Source organism: Sminthopsis crassicaudata, chromosome 1, assembly GCF_048593235.1.
Source record: "Sminthopsis crassicaudata isolate SCR6 chromosome 1, ASM4859323v1, whole genome shotgun sequence".
Taxonomy (NCBI): domain Eukaryota; kingdom Metazoa; phylum Chordata; class Mammalia; order Dasyuromorphia; family Dasyuridae; genus Sminthopsis; species Sminthopsis crassicaudata.
In genome coordinates this window covers 548,558,857-548,573,582 of record NC_133617.1, presented here as the reverse complement: position 1 = coordinate 548,573,582, position 14,726 = coordinate 548,558,857, and positions in this window count along the sequence as shown.

Genomic DNA, 14,726 nt, shown 5'->3' with positions numbered 1-14,726 from the left:
TAACCTGAAAACTCTGTTATATATTAACCAAAAATCACATTCTGAAAATGTGCTATATCAAGAGAAACCATCAAGAACTTTCTGTCAGGATCTTTTGATCTCAAATAAGTTTCAGATATCCATAGGAAGACCAATGGAACAACAAATATTGCTTATAACTTTGAGGTGACTTGATAATGTTAATGAACTAACTTCAAGGTAGCATGGATAATTCTTAGTCTACCCTCCACAAAAACCTTGTAAAAAGGAGTTCTCAAAACTCCCACCCAATCATGAACACTCCTCCATCTCCATCTGAATCCATCCATACTGCTTATTGACATTTAACATTTAAGTATCTACTATGTGCCAGGAATAGTGCTCAGTGATGGGAATACAAAAATGTAAAACAATAGTATCTGCCTCAAGGAAACCATAGGATAAATAAGAAATAATTATCAGAGGCAAGGTACTAGGAAGGACTTACTGTAGAAGATGGGATTTTAGTTGGGACTTAAAGGAAACCAGGAATCTAGTAGAAAGAGATGAGGAGGGAGAATATACCAGGAATTTCAAACAACCAGAGAAAATACAAAGTTAAGAAATAAAATATCTTGTTGGTAGAACTAAAAGGAGGACAGTATAACTGGATCAGAGAACACATGACAGCAAGTAAATATAAGAAGACTGAAAAAGTCAGAGCAGGGTATGTTATAAAGGGTTTTAAAACTGACCAGAGTTGCCACCATGCCAGAGGAGAGAAGGAGGCTCATTATAGAGATATCAAAAAAATGAAATGGACAGATCTTACCAATAGATTAGGTATGAGAGAAAGTAAAATAGTGAAGAGTTAAGAATGATATTTAAGTCTGAGGGACAAGGAAAATAGTATTCCCCTCTACAGTAATAGAGAAGATAAAAGATGGGTAGGATTTAGGAGAAAAGATAAAAAATTCTGCTTTGAACTTCAAATTCAATATATCTGTAAGATAACTGGAGACATGAGATTAAAGGTCAGCACATGGGGCAGATTGCAGATTTAAGAATCATCAGTATAGAGATGGTAATTAAATCCATGGTAAACCGATCAGATCACCAAGTGAAGAAGTAAAGAGAAGGGAAAAGAGAAGAAGACCTTGGGGGAGCCTATCATTATTGGGCATGATTTGGGTAAAAATCCTCTAAAGGACATTGGAAAAGAGCAGTCAATTAGTAGGAAAACTAGATTATCTAAAGAAGAGAGACTCAGGAGGAGAAGTGATTAAAAGTGCCAAAGGCTGCAGAGAGATCAAAGAGAATGAGCCTCAATAAAAAGAGCATTAGATTTTGCAATTAAGAGTTCTTTAGCTTAAGTTTGGAAGACCTGAGTTCACATACCATCTGGGATACTTAACACTTACTATCTGTGTGCCTTGGGCCACTCAGCCCCAATTTGCCCCCAAAAAAAGAGTTCATTAATTTCATTGCATAGATAAGTCTTAATAGAATGAGGCTAGAAGCAGGATCACAAAGGGTTAAGAGAATATGATGAAAGAAAATAAAAGCATTTATTGTAAATGGCTTTTTCAAGAAGTTTAGCTGCAAAGGTAAAAGGAGATACATAATGATGGGGATGAAAGGATAAAATAAGGATTTTTCAAGATGGGAGAGATTTGGCCATATCTGTAGAGTTGGGAATAATCCAGTAAATAGGGAAAGATTTAATATAAAGTACAGGATGAAGTGATAGAGGATGTTTGAGGAAGAGTCAATATGTATGTTAGTATAAGTTAGGGAGAAGAAAAAATTGTGAGACAGCTATTAAAGTCTTTGAGGAAGCAAAAGGAATGATCTGGAAGTCTATAAGCAATAGCTTCTAGGATTTTGATTAGGTAATAGAGATGAATACTCTAAACTTCAAAGGAGAAGAGTGAGTGGTAAAGATAGAGAGAGAAACTAAAAAGGGCAATAAGGAGCAAAGAATATTCCAATTCTTCCACCTCAATCATTGAGCTGAGAGGATGAGTGAAGGTACAAACAGTAATGGAAAGGGGGGCCATGAAGTTGTGTAATTTGGAAAGAGCAAGGCTTTAGTAATACCTAGAAGATGGAAGAGCAAAAAAGACTTAGGTTGAAAGAAATTATCATTTCAGAAAGCAAAATGCAAGAAGAGATTGATATTTGGTTAGAACTATGGGATGAAAAGGTTAATTAGGATGAAAATAAGGAATTGAGTAATGAAGGAAAAAGGCCTTCATGGCCCTCCCTTTTCAGTACTGGATGCACCTTCACATCCTCTCTGTTCAATGGTTGAGGTGGAAGAGTTGGATTATTCTTTCCTTCCTATTGCCATTTTCAGTTTATCTCTCTCACTCACTCACTCTTCTCCTTTGAAGTTCATAGTATTCATCTCTACTACCTAATCAAAATCTGAACTACAGAGGTTCAGAATCACTGTAATATGTAGTGTATGCTGGATGGAAGGATATTCATCAGAAATCATCCCTCCTTTCCCCAAAAAAGGCTAGAGATTGGACAGGAGACAAATGCAACATGAGAAGGAAGGCACATGTTAAGAGTACTTTTTTCACTATAACTTTTCCCTCAAAAGGCTAAAGATTAGTCAGTAAATGGCACAACAGGAGATGGAAGACTCTTGTCTATAGATTTTTCTCTTCCTCTCCCATCAAGAGACATGCACAGCATGAGATGGAATGCTTAAAATCAGAGGGAAAGTTCCTCCTTTGTCATCAATTTCTCCACATTTCAGTTTGAAGAGCAGGCTACTAGTGTGATGGAGTTGCCTTAATCATATCAGCCTGGCCTAATCCCTTGCTGCCTTCCTCAAGAACTTGTGCAACAGGAGATAGAAGGTATGTGTTCAGTGAAAAGAGGATCCCAGTCAATAAAGGTTAGCAGATGCCTTCCTGGGAAATTTTTAAATGAATCATTAAAAAGATGGTTAGTGAACATCTAGAGAATGAAATGTTTGTTTAAAAAAAAAGAGCCAGAAGGACTTCACAAATAATAGGACATCATGACTAGCCTTATTTCCTTTTCTAAGAGAACTGCTATCCTGGTAGATCAAGGAATGCTCTAGATAAAATTTACTTAGATTTTTAGCAGAACATTTCATAAAGTGTTTCATATCACTCTGGGGACAGGTAGAATTGATTATAATGATGAGAAAAATCTAAATGAAACTAGATGAAAAATAAAGTTTTTAATTGTTCAATGGAAACTTGGAAATAAATTTCCATTGGAATTGTCCCATAGATCTGCATTATTTATATTTCTTTTCTTTAACTTGGAAAAAGGCATAGATGTGTTAATGATTCAAAACCAGGAGGGATGGTCAGCCCACAATATAAGAGAGTCAAAATTCAAAAAGTTTTTTCTTATAGCACTTGGCTGAATCTAATAATAATTTTCTGCACTGTCTTCTGTAGCCACTTTGTCCTTCACAAAAGTACTAATAGAAACCTTGCCCAAGAAAAACTAAAGCTATTTGACTCTGCACTCCCTTTAATTCATAGTTTCATTTTCATCCCATAAATTTTCCATCCTTCCAAATTAGGTACTCCTCACCCTCTCCCTATACCACCTTTTGCTTTGAGAATTGTAATAAAAGCATCACTATTTTGTTTCTGGAAAGGTCATTATAGTTTTACTGTCCCATTGTTAAGCTATCTTTATGACTTCCAAATCCAAAACTATCTTCCCTATCATTCCTCTATGTAGGTTGTGTTCAAAATGTATGTGTCTTGAGGGAAAGGACTATCTTCTTTTTATATTTGCATTCCCAAGTCTTTAGCATAATGTTTGGCATATAAGAAATATCTTTTTATAAAAAATGTTTTTCATTCATTTATGGTAAAGTGCAAGTCAATATAGATTAATGTAAAATCTTACATTTGGGTTAAATAATCAATCTCACAAGTTTAGCATAGGGAAATCATGTTTAGCTAGGAATTTTATGAAAAAACTTTTAAAGGATTGCAACTTCCATATTACTCAACAGTGTGATGTGGCAAAGTGCATTAAGAGGAAACATAATTTCCAAAAATGTCAATTTCTCATTACTCTTTCTTTATCAGGCCACATAGGGAATAATGTTTTTCATTCCAGGTAAGACAGAGTAAGAACTACAGTAAACCAGAAAAAAAAAAAAACATCAGAATGCCACAGAACAGTTAAAGGCCTTATGTTCATGTCATTTGAGGATCGTTTAAAGGAACTAAGAATTATTAGGTCAAAGAAGAGAAAACTAAACGTTTACATAATCAGTGTCTTAGTTATTTGAAGGATAGTTCCTATGGAAATGGAATTCAAGCTATTCTATTTGATCCTAGAGGGAAGAATTAGTAGCACTTCATGAAAATTAAAGAGGCTGATTTAAGCTTGAGTGGGGGAAGAGCAAAGGAAAGAAAGGGATTTCTAAAAATCAGAGCAATACAGAAGAGAAATTGGCTGATACCATAGGAGTCTTCTCTTCATTGGAGGTCTTCATGAAGAATTTGATGTTGCTTTATTGGACATTTTATAGTAAAACTTCTCTTCTGAGTATAGTTTTGGACTAAATAGCTGCTAAGATACCATCCAACTCTGAATATTGTCATCTTATAACTGATTTTTATTTGCTCATCCTAACTTGTAGAGGTGAAAAGGGGAGAGAAGAGAAAAAAAAGTCCTTATCAAGTGGAATAAGATGCTCAACAAATGAAATCCTGGCCACTGGAAATATCCACATGTATCTTTTCAAGGGAAATAAGGTAGAATGACAAAATGACCTGAAAGCAACCTGTGACTGCCCCTTGCCTCTTTTCTATGATAAGACTTTAGTAATAAAAACTTGACACTTGAGCTTGAGCACTCAAAAGCAAGCAGTGAACATATATATGCAATTATAAAAAGCTAGAGGCTCAGCCAGGACAAAAGACCTAACATCTAGCAATAGACAGAGATGGAATGGGGATTAGTATTTGATTCAAATTGCTAATGAAATTGAGCAATTGAGTGATTTTCTAGCTTAAATTTTCTTTGAAGAAGAAGCAAAAACCAGCCTCAAGGCATCAGTAGGTAAGGTTTTCAGTGCCCAACCTAGCTCCAGGAACCTATGATTGGCTAATGCTTTTCTTTTCCTGAAACAGTGAGAGAGAGAGATGTTTAAATCTGAACGTCAGAACCATGGTAATGTCTTGCCTGCAGAAAAGCAAAGGTGGAGAGAGTAATTTTGAGGAGAGATTGTAGGTATCTAGCTCAAGATGCCTTGGTTTTATTCCATTATTCCTTTTCTTCTATTATTATGATTAAAGAACTATATATAGTATGACAGGATGCCATGCTCATGTGAGTAGCCTTTATTGAAATATGCTGGGTTTGAAAAAAACAAAGAATGGTTTACTCTTATTCCAACTTAGAGAAGCATTATGATCTCTGCAGGAGTCTGATTGGAAAAATCCCAGTACCTTAACCTCTTTAGTCTAATGGGACGTATGCTACCATTCAAAAGAATGAAGCTAAGTTGTCAGCTCTCTGACAGCCAGAAAGATATTTGTATAACTCCCCCAAACACCTTCTGGTGTTGTGCGGTATACATTACTGCTAGGAATGAGTCTATGACTGACAATATTTGGTCCTGATCATGGTACAGGCCCAGGCAATTGATTACAAGTGTCTTTTGATAAAATAACAACAATATTTCTCCTTGGATTTCATGGATAACCAACTTAGAAACTTCATTTCTCTACTTTATTTAAGCAGCTCTCAGATATATATTTCAGACAAATTTAAGCAAATTCTAGAACTGATAGATTCATCAGTTATTTGAGACCACCATATATTTATTCAAGACTTTTGAAGTGGGAAAATGAAGGAGAAAGATTACTTTTGATCATTGAAAATCAATTATCCCTTCTTCTGAACTAGTGCCAGTTTTTGAAGTATTAGATTTATATTCTTGTTCCATTATACTTCCTAAAGCCGAAAGTCATTTAGAGGCAGCCGTTGAATAGTTAGATTTCAATTCAATTACCACAAACTTAGTTCCTTCTATGTGTTAAGTGCTAGAAGAAAAACTAAATTAAATGCCACAGATTTGCCTTCACTAAGCTTACAGGATATTAGAAAATTCAAGCAGCAGGTTAATGATTAGAGAAAAGAAACTATTTTATGTTCTTGTTATTATGGTTTTTTTATTATTATTAATTACATTGGTCATATGTTCTATACAAGTGGGAAAATGCGAAACTTAGAACATAATGACACCAACTATAATAGTTCACACTTATATAGTTCCTTTATATAGTTGAGGAATTCCAAAGGAAGAATATTTGATATAATTAATGTCATTATCAAAGATACAAGGCACCTTTCTGATTTTTTTTATAACTGGAGAATAATTTTCAGTGAAAAGGAATATTAAATTCTCAGGATAATGGGAGCTTTAAAGATTTTTTTAACAACAACAAAAAAAGTTATCTAAGAGAACATAAAGAACTCCCATCAAGAAAATTGTTCCTTGTAAAGGGAATGACATAAGCTAGAATCAAATCTTTGGTTCAAAAATAAAAAAAGAAATTGGTCAATGGAATGATAAGTGTTTCATTAAGGGATTAACCTTAACCACTGACCAATCATATAAAGAATTTTTACCAATGCAAGATGAGTAAGATTATAAGATGACACAAAGAAAGCAAGAAATCTCAAACAGAGATTAGGAGGAAAGAATATAAACAACAATGCCATAAAATGAGGAGAGATTATAGTAAATGTTGTATAAGTCAGAAAATTTTACCTCAGAAAGACAGCTGAAGATCAGCAGAGCCTTGAGAAAGGAGCAATATTTAGCTGAAGCAAATAAAAAGGCAAGCACAGTAAAAAAAAATTGTAGTTCCAGTATGGACTGCCAATGAGTGCCAATTTGTGAAAAATATTGTAATTTACATGTTTCTTGAATACATATAAAATGTTAAATATGATATATCAGCTTTGAAAATATTACACATTTGGTAGTTAAATTGATACAAAATGGTTGATACTTAAGAAAGGATAAGATTCATCTCAAAAATCTTAAGGCAAAGTGGAAACGTACTATATTGATTTATTATTTTCTATGTGTACATTTCCCCTAGGCATGTGAAATAGTAAGAATCTTCCTAAAGGAAAATAATCAGGAAAATCTCAAAAATTATCAATACTCTGGTCTCAACAATCCTGTGAATCTTACTTTTCTATATCAAGTGGGACCTAGCATTTTGTGCTTGTCTTTCAATCCCTAATCACACCCCACTAAAATTCTAATTCTAGGGCTCCTTCTGTTGTAATAACTCACTTTGTTGTAGAGCTCACCCTAGATTCTCAAAGACTATCCAGCTTTGCATGTGCTCTGACAGGCTCTATTAGGCAGGAAAAACTTCAGATGTATATTTGGTGATGTTCAAAGATCAGCCCACCTAAATAGGGGAGGAAATAAGAATGTCTATTATGTTCCAGTCAGTGTGCTCTGTGTGTGTGTGTGTGTGTGTGTGTGTGTATAATAAGTTTTTAACAAATATTATTACCTCATTTGATCTTCATAACTCTTCAAAGTAGATACTAGAATTAACCCCATTTTACAGTTGAGGAAACTAATGAAACATGAAAAAGAAGACCTTAAAGCAGTTTGCCCAAGGTTACACATCTAGGAAGAGTTGGAAGCCAGATAGGAACTCATCTCCTTGATTCAAGACCCAGTTCTTTATCAACTATGGCAGTATTTGAAGATTACAAGTTTATTTTTGACCAATGAATTTTTCAACCACAACAACCTCTTGGATATCATGTATTATGCACTCTCTCCTCTCTATATATCTATCTATCTGTATGTAATATATATATATAATCTACATAAATTAAAGGGATACCCACATTAACAAAACAACAGATCCTTAAAATATTGGAATACAGAATCACAAATATTTACTTTGACAACTTCCAGAAAAACAAGTATTGATTCTCTACATACAGTGAAATTGTGTACCCTAAGAGGTCCATAGAAATAGAAATAACATGAATATTGAAGTGAATCCAATATTATCTTTGAAAATATAAACAGAACAGAATAATTTAAAAGCTGTTCATAGAATTGTGCTAATCGATGAAGTGCACAAAGAAGTTTGTCAAAGTTCTACACTTTCTAAAATTGATTTCCAGCTAGCTTGGAGATTTTAATCTGTCACCTTGACTAGGAAAACAACCATAACTAGTGGGGTAAAACTCGCGTCTTGTTCTTATATATGTAATTGTATCTTATTTTTAAGTTCCATCTGAGAAATTTTTTAAAAATTTAGAACAGTTTCAGAAAATCTCTAAGTAATCAATGACTTGATTTTAAAAATTAAGTACTTTCTGTGGAAAGAGAAAAATGATAGGTGCTTGAGGAATACCTAAGTAAAACTTAGAAAAAAACATGATCTCTGCTTTCATGGAGCTTATAATTTAAGGGAAATAAAATATACAGATGTGATAGTTACTACAAAACACTTAATGTATAGAGTACAGGAAGTGGTATATAAATGTTATCTCTATACAAATAACTATAATTCACAACAATATTTGATAATGGCAAAATGTATTGAATGGGTAAAAATCAATACTATGTTTGGTCCTTCAATTTCTGACTAGAAGGACACCATGAGGTATAAAGTTTTATTTTTTTATTCTTAAGAAATAAAACAAACATTTCCAGACATAGTAGAATAGAATTTTTTAAAAATATATTAGTACACAAAACAGCAAATCTATTATGAACAACTTGATATTCCTTTTAAATATGTAATAAAGTTATCATGTAATTTTTTTCATTCCCTCCCTACTATCCTAGAGATGGCTACCATTAGATACATGTGTGTGTATGTAAAACCATTCTATACATACTGCTATTTATCAATTCTTTCTCTTGATGCTGATAGACTCTCCCTTCAAATGTCCTTTGTAGTTAATTTGGATATTTATAACAGTCAAAATGGCTCAATTTTTTTCTTAAAACAATATTATTCTTTTATTTCTGCTCATTTCACTCTATTATTTTATGCAAGTTAATTCACATTTTTCTAAGATTTTAGGTTCACCATTTCTTATAATATAGTAGTAATCCATCACATTCATATATACCACATATCCTCCAATTAACAGGCATCCCCACAAGTTCCATTTCTTTGCTACCACAAAAAAAGTTGCTATAAATATTTTAGACCATATACTTTCTTTTTTTTCAATTACTCATCTTGGGAAATACATCTAATAGTGGGATTTTGGGGTCAAAAATATATACAGTTTTATAATTCTTTAGGTGTTATCCCAGGTGACTCTTCAAAATGGTTAGATCAGTTCACATTTCCAATTTTTCCACATCATTTCCAACATTTGTCATTTTCCCCTTTAATTATTTTAGTCAATCTGATAGGTATTAAATGATATCTCAATATAGTTTTAATTAGCATTTTTCTAATCAACAATGATTTAGAACTTTTTTCATAAGATTATAAATGTTTGTATTTCTTTATCTGAAAACTATCTTTTAGCTATTTATCAAATAGGACATAACTAATTCTTAAAGATTTGAAAATTCTTTATATATTTGAGATATAAGACCTTTATCTGAGAATCTATCTATAAATTCTTTTTTATGTTTTCCTTCTGATCTTGCTTACTTTTGTTTTGTTTATACAAAACCTTTTTAATCTGATGCAATCAAAATTATCCATTTTACTCCTCACCTTGCTTTCTGTCATTTGTTTATTCATAAATTGTTCATTTATGCATATGTTCAATAGATAATATATTCTATATTCTTCAGGGTTTTTTAATATATATCTTTTTAGGGGAACTAGATGGCACAATGGATAGAGTACCAGCCCTAAGGTCAGGACTTCAAATCTGGTCTCTTAATATTTCCTAGCTGTGTGACCCTGGGCAAGTTATTTAATCCCAGTTGCCTCAGCAAAAAAAAAGGAGGAGGAGGAGGAGGAGGAGGAGGAGGAGGAGGAGGAGGAGGAGGAGGAGGAGGAGGAAAAGCCCCAAAATAAAGATCTAGAATCATCTAGTTGCTCTCATTAGCCATAAATCAATGAAAACATCTTATTACATATGTCATTTTCCTCCCTTTATTCCATTCTGTGATACCTTTTACCCACTATGCCCACAGATTAATGTAGTCATGGAGAGAATCTTGGAAGAAATGGTATATACATTTTACTGTAAAGGATAGTTATAAGTTCTACAAATTTCAGGTCAGAGATGCAGGGAAGTATTCCAGATACAATTAATAGGATGAAAAAAGTTATAAAATCATAGGGCCTAAATGAGGAATAATAAGTAGTATTATTAGATGGTGTATAGAGCATATGATAGGAGGAATTATGAAATGAGACCAGAAAGGGAAAATGGCATCAGGATGTGGAAGAGGAACAGAAGGAAATGAAATTGAAATTAACTTGATATTCAATAGGAAGTAACTAAAGGACTTTAAGCAGAAGAGCATCTGAGACAGATCAAAAAGGAGGATGAGTCTGGCAGAAGAATAAAAGATAACTTGAAGAGAAGAGAGTGGAGATATAAGAACTATCAAGATGCAATTTTTGTAATAACAAGTTTGCAGAATTGAGAATTTAAATGAGAATGGTAGCAGAGGTAGATCTTCTGAATAGTATAACTCATCATGAGAGGTGGGAAAAAGGAAAGAAGCAAAAATAAACCAAAATTTTAATATGGGAAATGAACTAGTACTATGATAAAAATAGTTGTCAGAAGGAAAATCAGATTTTAAAGGAGATAGAAGTTTGTTTGGGAACATTCTACTCTGGGGACCAATGAAACATGCATGCTTAGATGACCTGAAAAAATATGTATATGTATATATTTATATACATATATATATATATATATATTCACTTAACTTTTCTCTATTTATATATTTCTATGAAACCATAAAGCATATCTTGATGTATGACTGAAAGAAAATGGAGGTATAAATACAGATATATATATATATATAAAATTGATGGGTGGGTGTGTTTCATTCAACTAGAAATAGATGTAGACATGTGGGGAGTGAGTATATGAATAAGTTTTCCAAGAGAAAAAATATATAGAAAGAGACAGATCAAGTACAGAATCCTGCAGGGTCAGGGTGGGGGAGAATCACAAGATTGGAGAGAACCTGTTCATGTTTTTAGACAGATCAAAAATTACTAAGTAAGAAGTTATATTACTCCATAAAAAGAAAAATGATTGGATTTAGAATTGGGAAATTTTATTTCAAATTTTTGCACTTGGACTCAAGCAATTCATTTAAATTGACCAAATCTCCATTTGCTCTTCCACAAAAAATAATCAAAAACTTGCCAAACTTTGATAGAGACAAATACAATACTCTTTATAGTCCCAGCAAAACTTGAATCCTGGTATCCTGATTCCAGATTCAGTGCACTATGCTGATAGGAAGGAACTATAGATGGATTGCTGAGTTTTGATGTATTATTTTTAGAGCTGTGTTATGATAGACAACCATCCAGGGGGAATGAGAGCAGAACAAAATTACCTATAAGGGAAGTTTAGGAAAACTCTGACTCAAATACAGAATACAAAAGGATGAATTAATTGATATAAAGCATATATAAGTATTTATTACATGTTAATCACTGTGCTGAGCTTTGGATATAAAAATATAAAAGCCATTTTCAAAGCAGTTTATTTACATTTCATCAAAGAAAAGAATACAAATAAGAGAACGGTGGTCAGAGAAAGGTGTTTTGGCTTAAGAAATAACAGAGCTTGTGAGTGAGGACAGAGGACAAGTGATTGGCAGGGCTTTTCCAAAAGTAATGAGAGTATACTGATTTGGCTATTTTTCCTAGATAATAACAGATAACAGAGGACCAAGGGATGAGATTAACAGGTAGAAGAATAGGTGGTAAGAAGATGGCTGAAATGTATAGGAAAAAATAGTAATAAATAGGGCAAGACAAAGAAGGAGCTTCCAGTAGGAACTATTTGCTCCATTTGATGAACAAGTACTCAGTATTTAGGTATTTGTGCAGTCTGGAGGAAAAACTGAGGTAGGTGACCTTGCCAATCCCTCCCTCACTGAAATCCAAATCGCTTGCATGCCATGACATCACTTTCCTGACGTCATGGTCCTTTTCTTGTATGAAGGACAAATAACATTTATGGAAATCCTTCAATGCAGTAGCGACTTTGGGAACTATGCACAGGAGATATTGGTTGGCGATCCTCCAAACTGGGACCTAATAACCTTGAATAGGGATAGAAAGCAGAGCAGGATCATTGATTCTGGTATTTGGCAAAACTGAATTTTCATTCTGATGATATTTGAATATAAGTATGAATAACAGAAACCATAGAAAGAAACATAAGACTGTGGACTTTGATTTTTCACCAAATAATTTCCAATAGAAAACTCCCTAATGCTGCTTATTGAGAGACATTTAGACTTGCTAGCTGAAGCTCTTTGACATGTAACAAAATGAAACTTCTTTGCATTTTTTTATTTTCATGGGATTCCTAAGAAGGCCATCTTCTTAGCAGATTCCATACCACACATCCACTAAAGAATAGACCTGGACAAAATTTCAGAACAGGCCATTTGTCTTATATCTTTCCAATTTGAGGGATTCCATACCACACACATTTCCATACTTTAGTCATTCACTGCTATCATGCTAGTCTCTATTTGCCCCAAAAGCCAGGAAGCCTGCCACCCCCCAAAAGCTCCATGGACTTCAAAAGTTTGGGGCCACATAAAAGTGCTCCACCATTGCCCTTGTTTCACTAAACTACCAATTAGCATTAAACCTGTATTTGATGGTTGTTGATAAATTCTTGGCTGAACTAATACTGATAAATTTATTCAGCTAGTGACAAAGAAATTAGGAACAGAGGGGGAAAAATGCATAATTTCTTCTCTCTCTCCACTCTGGATTTAATATAAGAAGAATGTTCCATATAGCCTGAGAATTCAAAGCATTTGTTCTGTTATTAAGTAACTGTGAAACTTTGAAAACTTTTGGAGCTTTAAAAGGCATCTTAAATTCTCAGATCCTTATTTAGTATCTTTATCAATGTATTATAATAAAATGACTGGCTCATCTTTTAGATAGAATGCAATCATTCCTATTTAAGGATATACCTATAAGGCTCCTGTATGTTAATAGCCATGCTGCTAAAAAGCCATCTTCAGAAATTTGTCGTGACTTTATAATTTGTTTGAAGAGAAAAGTTTGCCCATTGAAAGTGGCACAGTGCTTTATTTAATATATAAATGAGAAAATGTTTTATTTAGTGTGATGAACACATGGCATGCTGCTGTGCTGTGAAGGCCTTTTGTTTATGCTATTAAAAAATACAAAATACTACCAGCAGGGGTATAATGTTTTAACTAAATTAATCTCATTATTCATCTAATTGGGGGGGGGAATGATAAAGTTTTAGCAGCACCATATAAGCATGTTACTTTTATCCAGTTAGATATGCCTCTTTTACAAGTATGCCTAAAGAATAGACCTAAAAATGATTCAAGGCAATTCCAATAGACTTGCAGTGGAAAAAAAAATCTGCATCAAGAGAGAGAACTATGGAGATTGAATGTGAATCAAAGAATAGTATTTTTACATTTTTATTATTGTTTGCTTGGTTGGTTTTTGTCCCCCTTTTGATCTGATTTTTTTTGCTAGATCACTATGGAAATATGTTTAGAAGAATTGCACATGCTTAACTTGTATCAGACTGCTTGCTGTCTGAAGTGGGGATGGGTGAGCAGAGGGAGGATAAAGGGATAAAATTTGAAACGCAAAGTTTTGCAAAGGTGAATGTTGAAAACTATCTTTGCATGTATTTGGAAAAATTAAAAGCTATAAAAATGGACTTAAAGGATAATTTCTGTGTTTAGACATTTTTCTTTATTAGGAGAAAAGTTTGTTTTTTAAAAAAAATATTCATTAGGGTGCTCTGAACCCTGACATAAATAATAAAAAGAGGACCTAATTATAAGATAATGTGTTAAAAATTCAGGTAAGTAAAATTAATATTCCTTAAGCTTGTGCTTATTTGTAAACAGGTTTAATGTAAATCTTATAGTCAAAAAATGATAGAATGTTTGCATTTGAAGAGCTCTTCAAATAGATAGGAACATCTATCTAACCCTAACCTCTAGCTAAAAAAAGAATGCCCACTACAATGTCCACAAATAATCAGTCAGCCTCTGTCTGCAGACCTCTTATAGTAGAAGTATAAGAATAATTTGCAGAGATAGAACATTTAACTTTTGGATAGCTTTAATTTTGAGGAATTATTTTTCCTAGTAACAAGTGTAATTTTGCTTTTCCAAATTCTGTTAAGTACTCCTGATTCCTATTTTTGGGGGATAAACAAAATAAGTGATAGCCTTTCAACTACTTTGAAGATAGCCATCCGGTTCCCTTCTTCAACTTCAATATCCCTACTTCAGTCAATTCCATCTCCATATGTCCTTAAAGACGTTTATCATCTTTTTGTTATCCAATTTTTTCAATTCTTTTGTCAATGTGATGTTGAGAATTAAACATATTTCAAATGTGGTTTGCCCAAGGCAAAGGACATGAGAACCAAAACCTTTTTATTCCTGGAAACTGATTTTAAATTATTGCAATCTTAAACTGAGTTATCAATTAACTTTTAAATAAGAAGATTGTGTTTACTTTAAAATAGATTTATGCAGTTTTGATATTTGA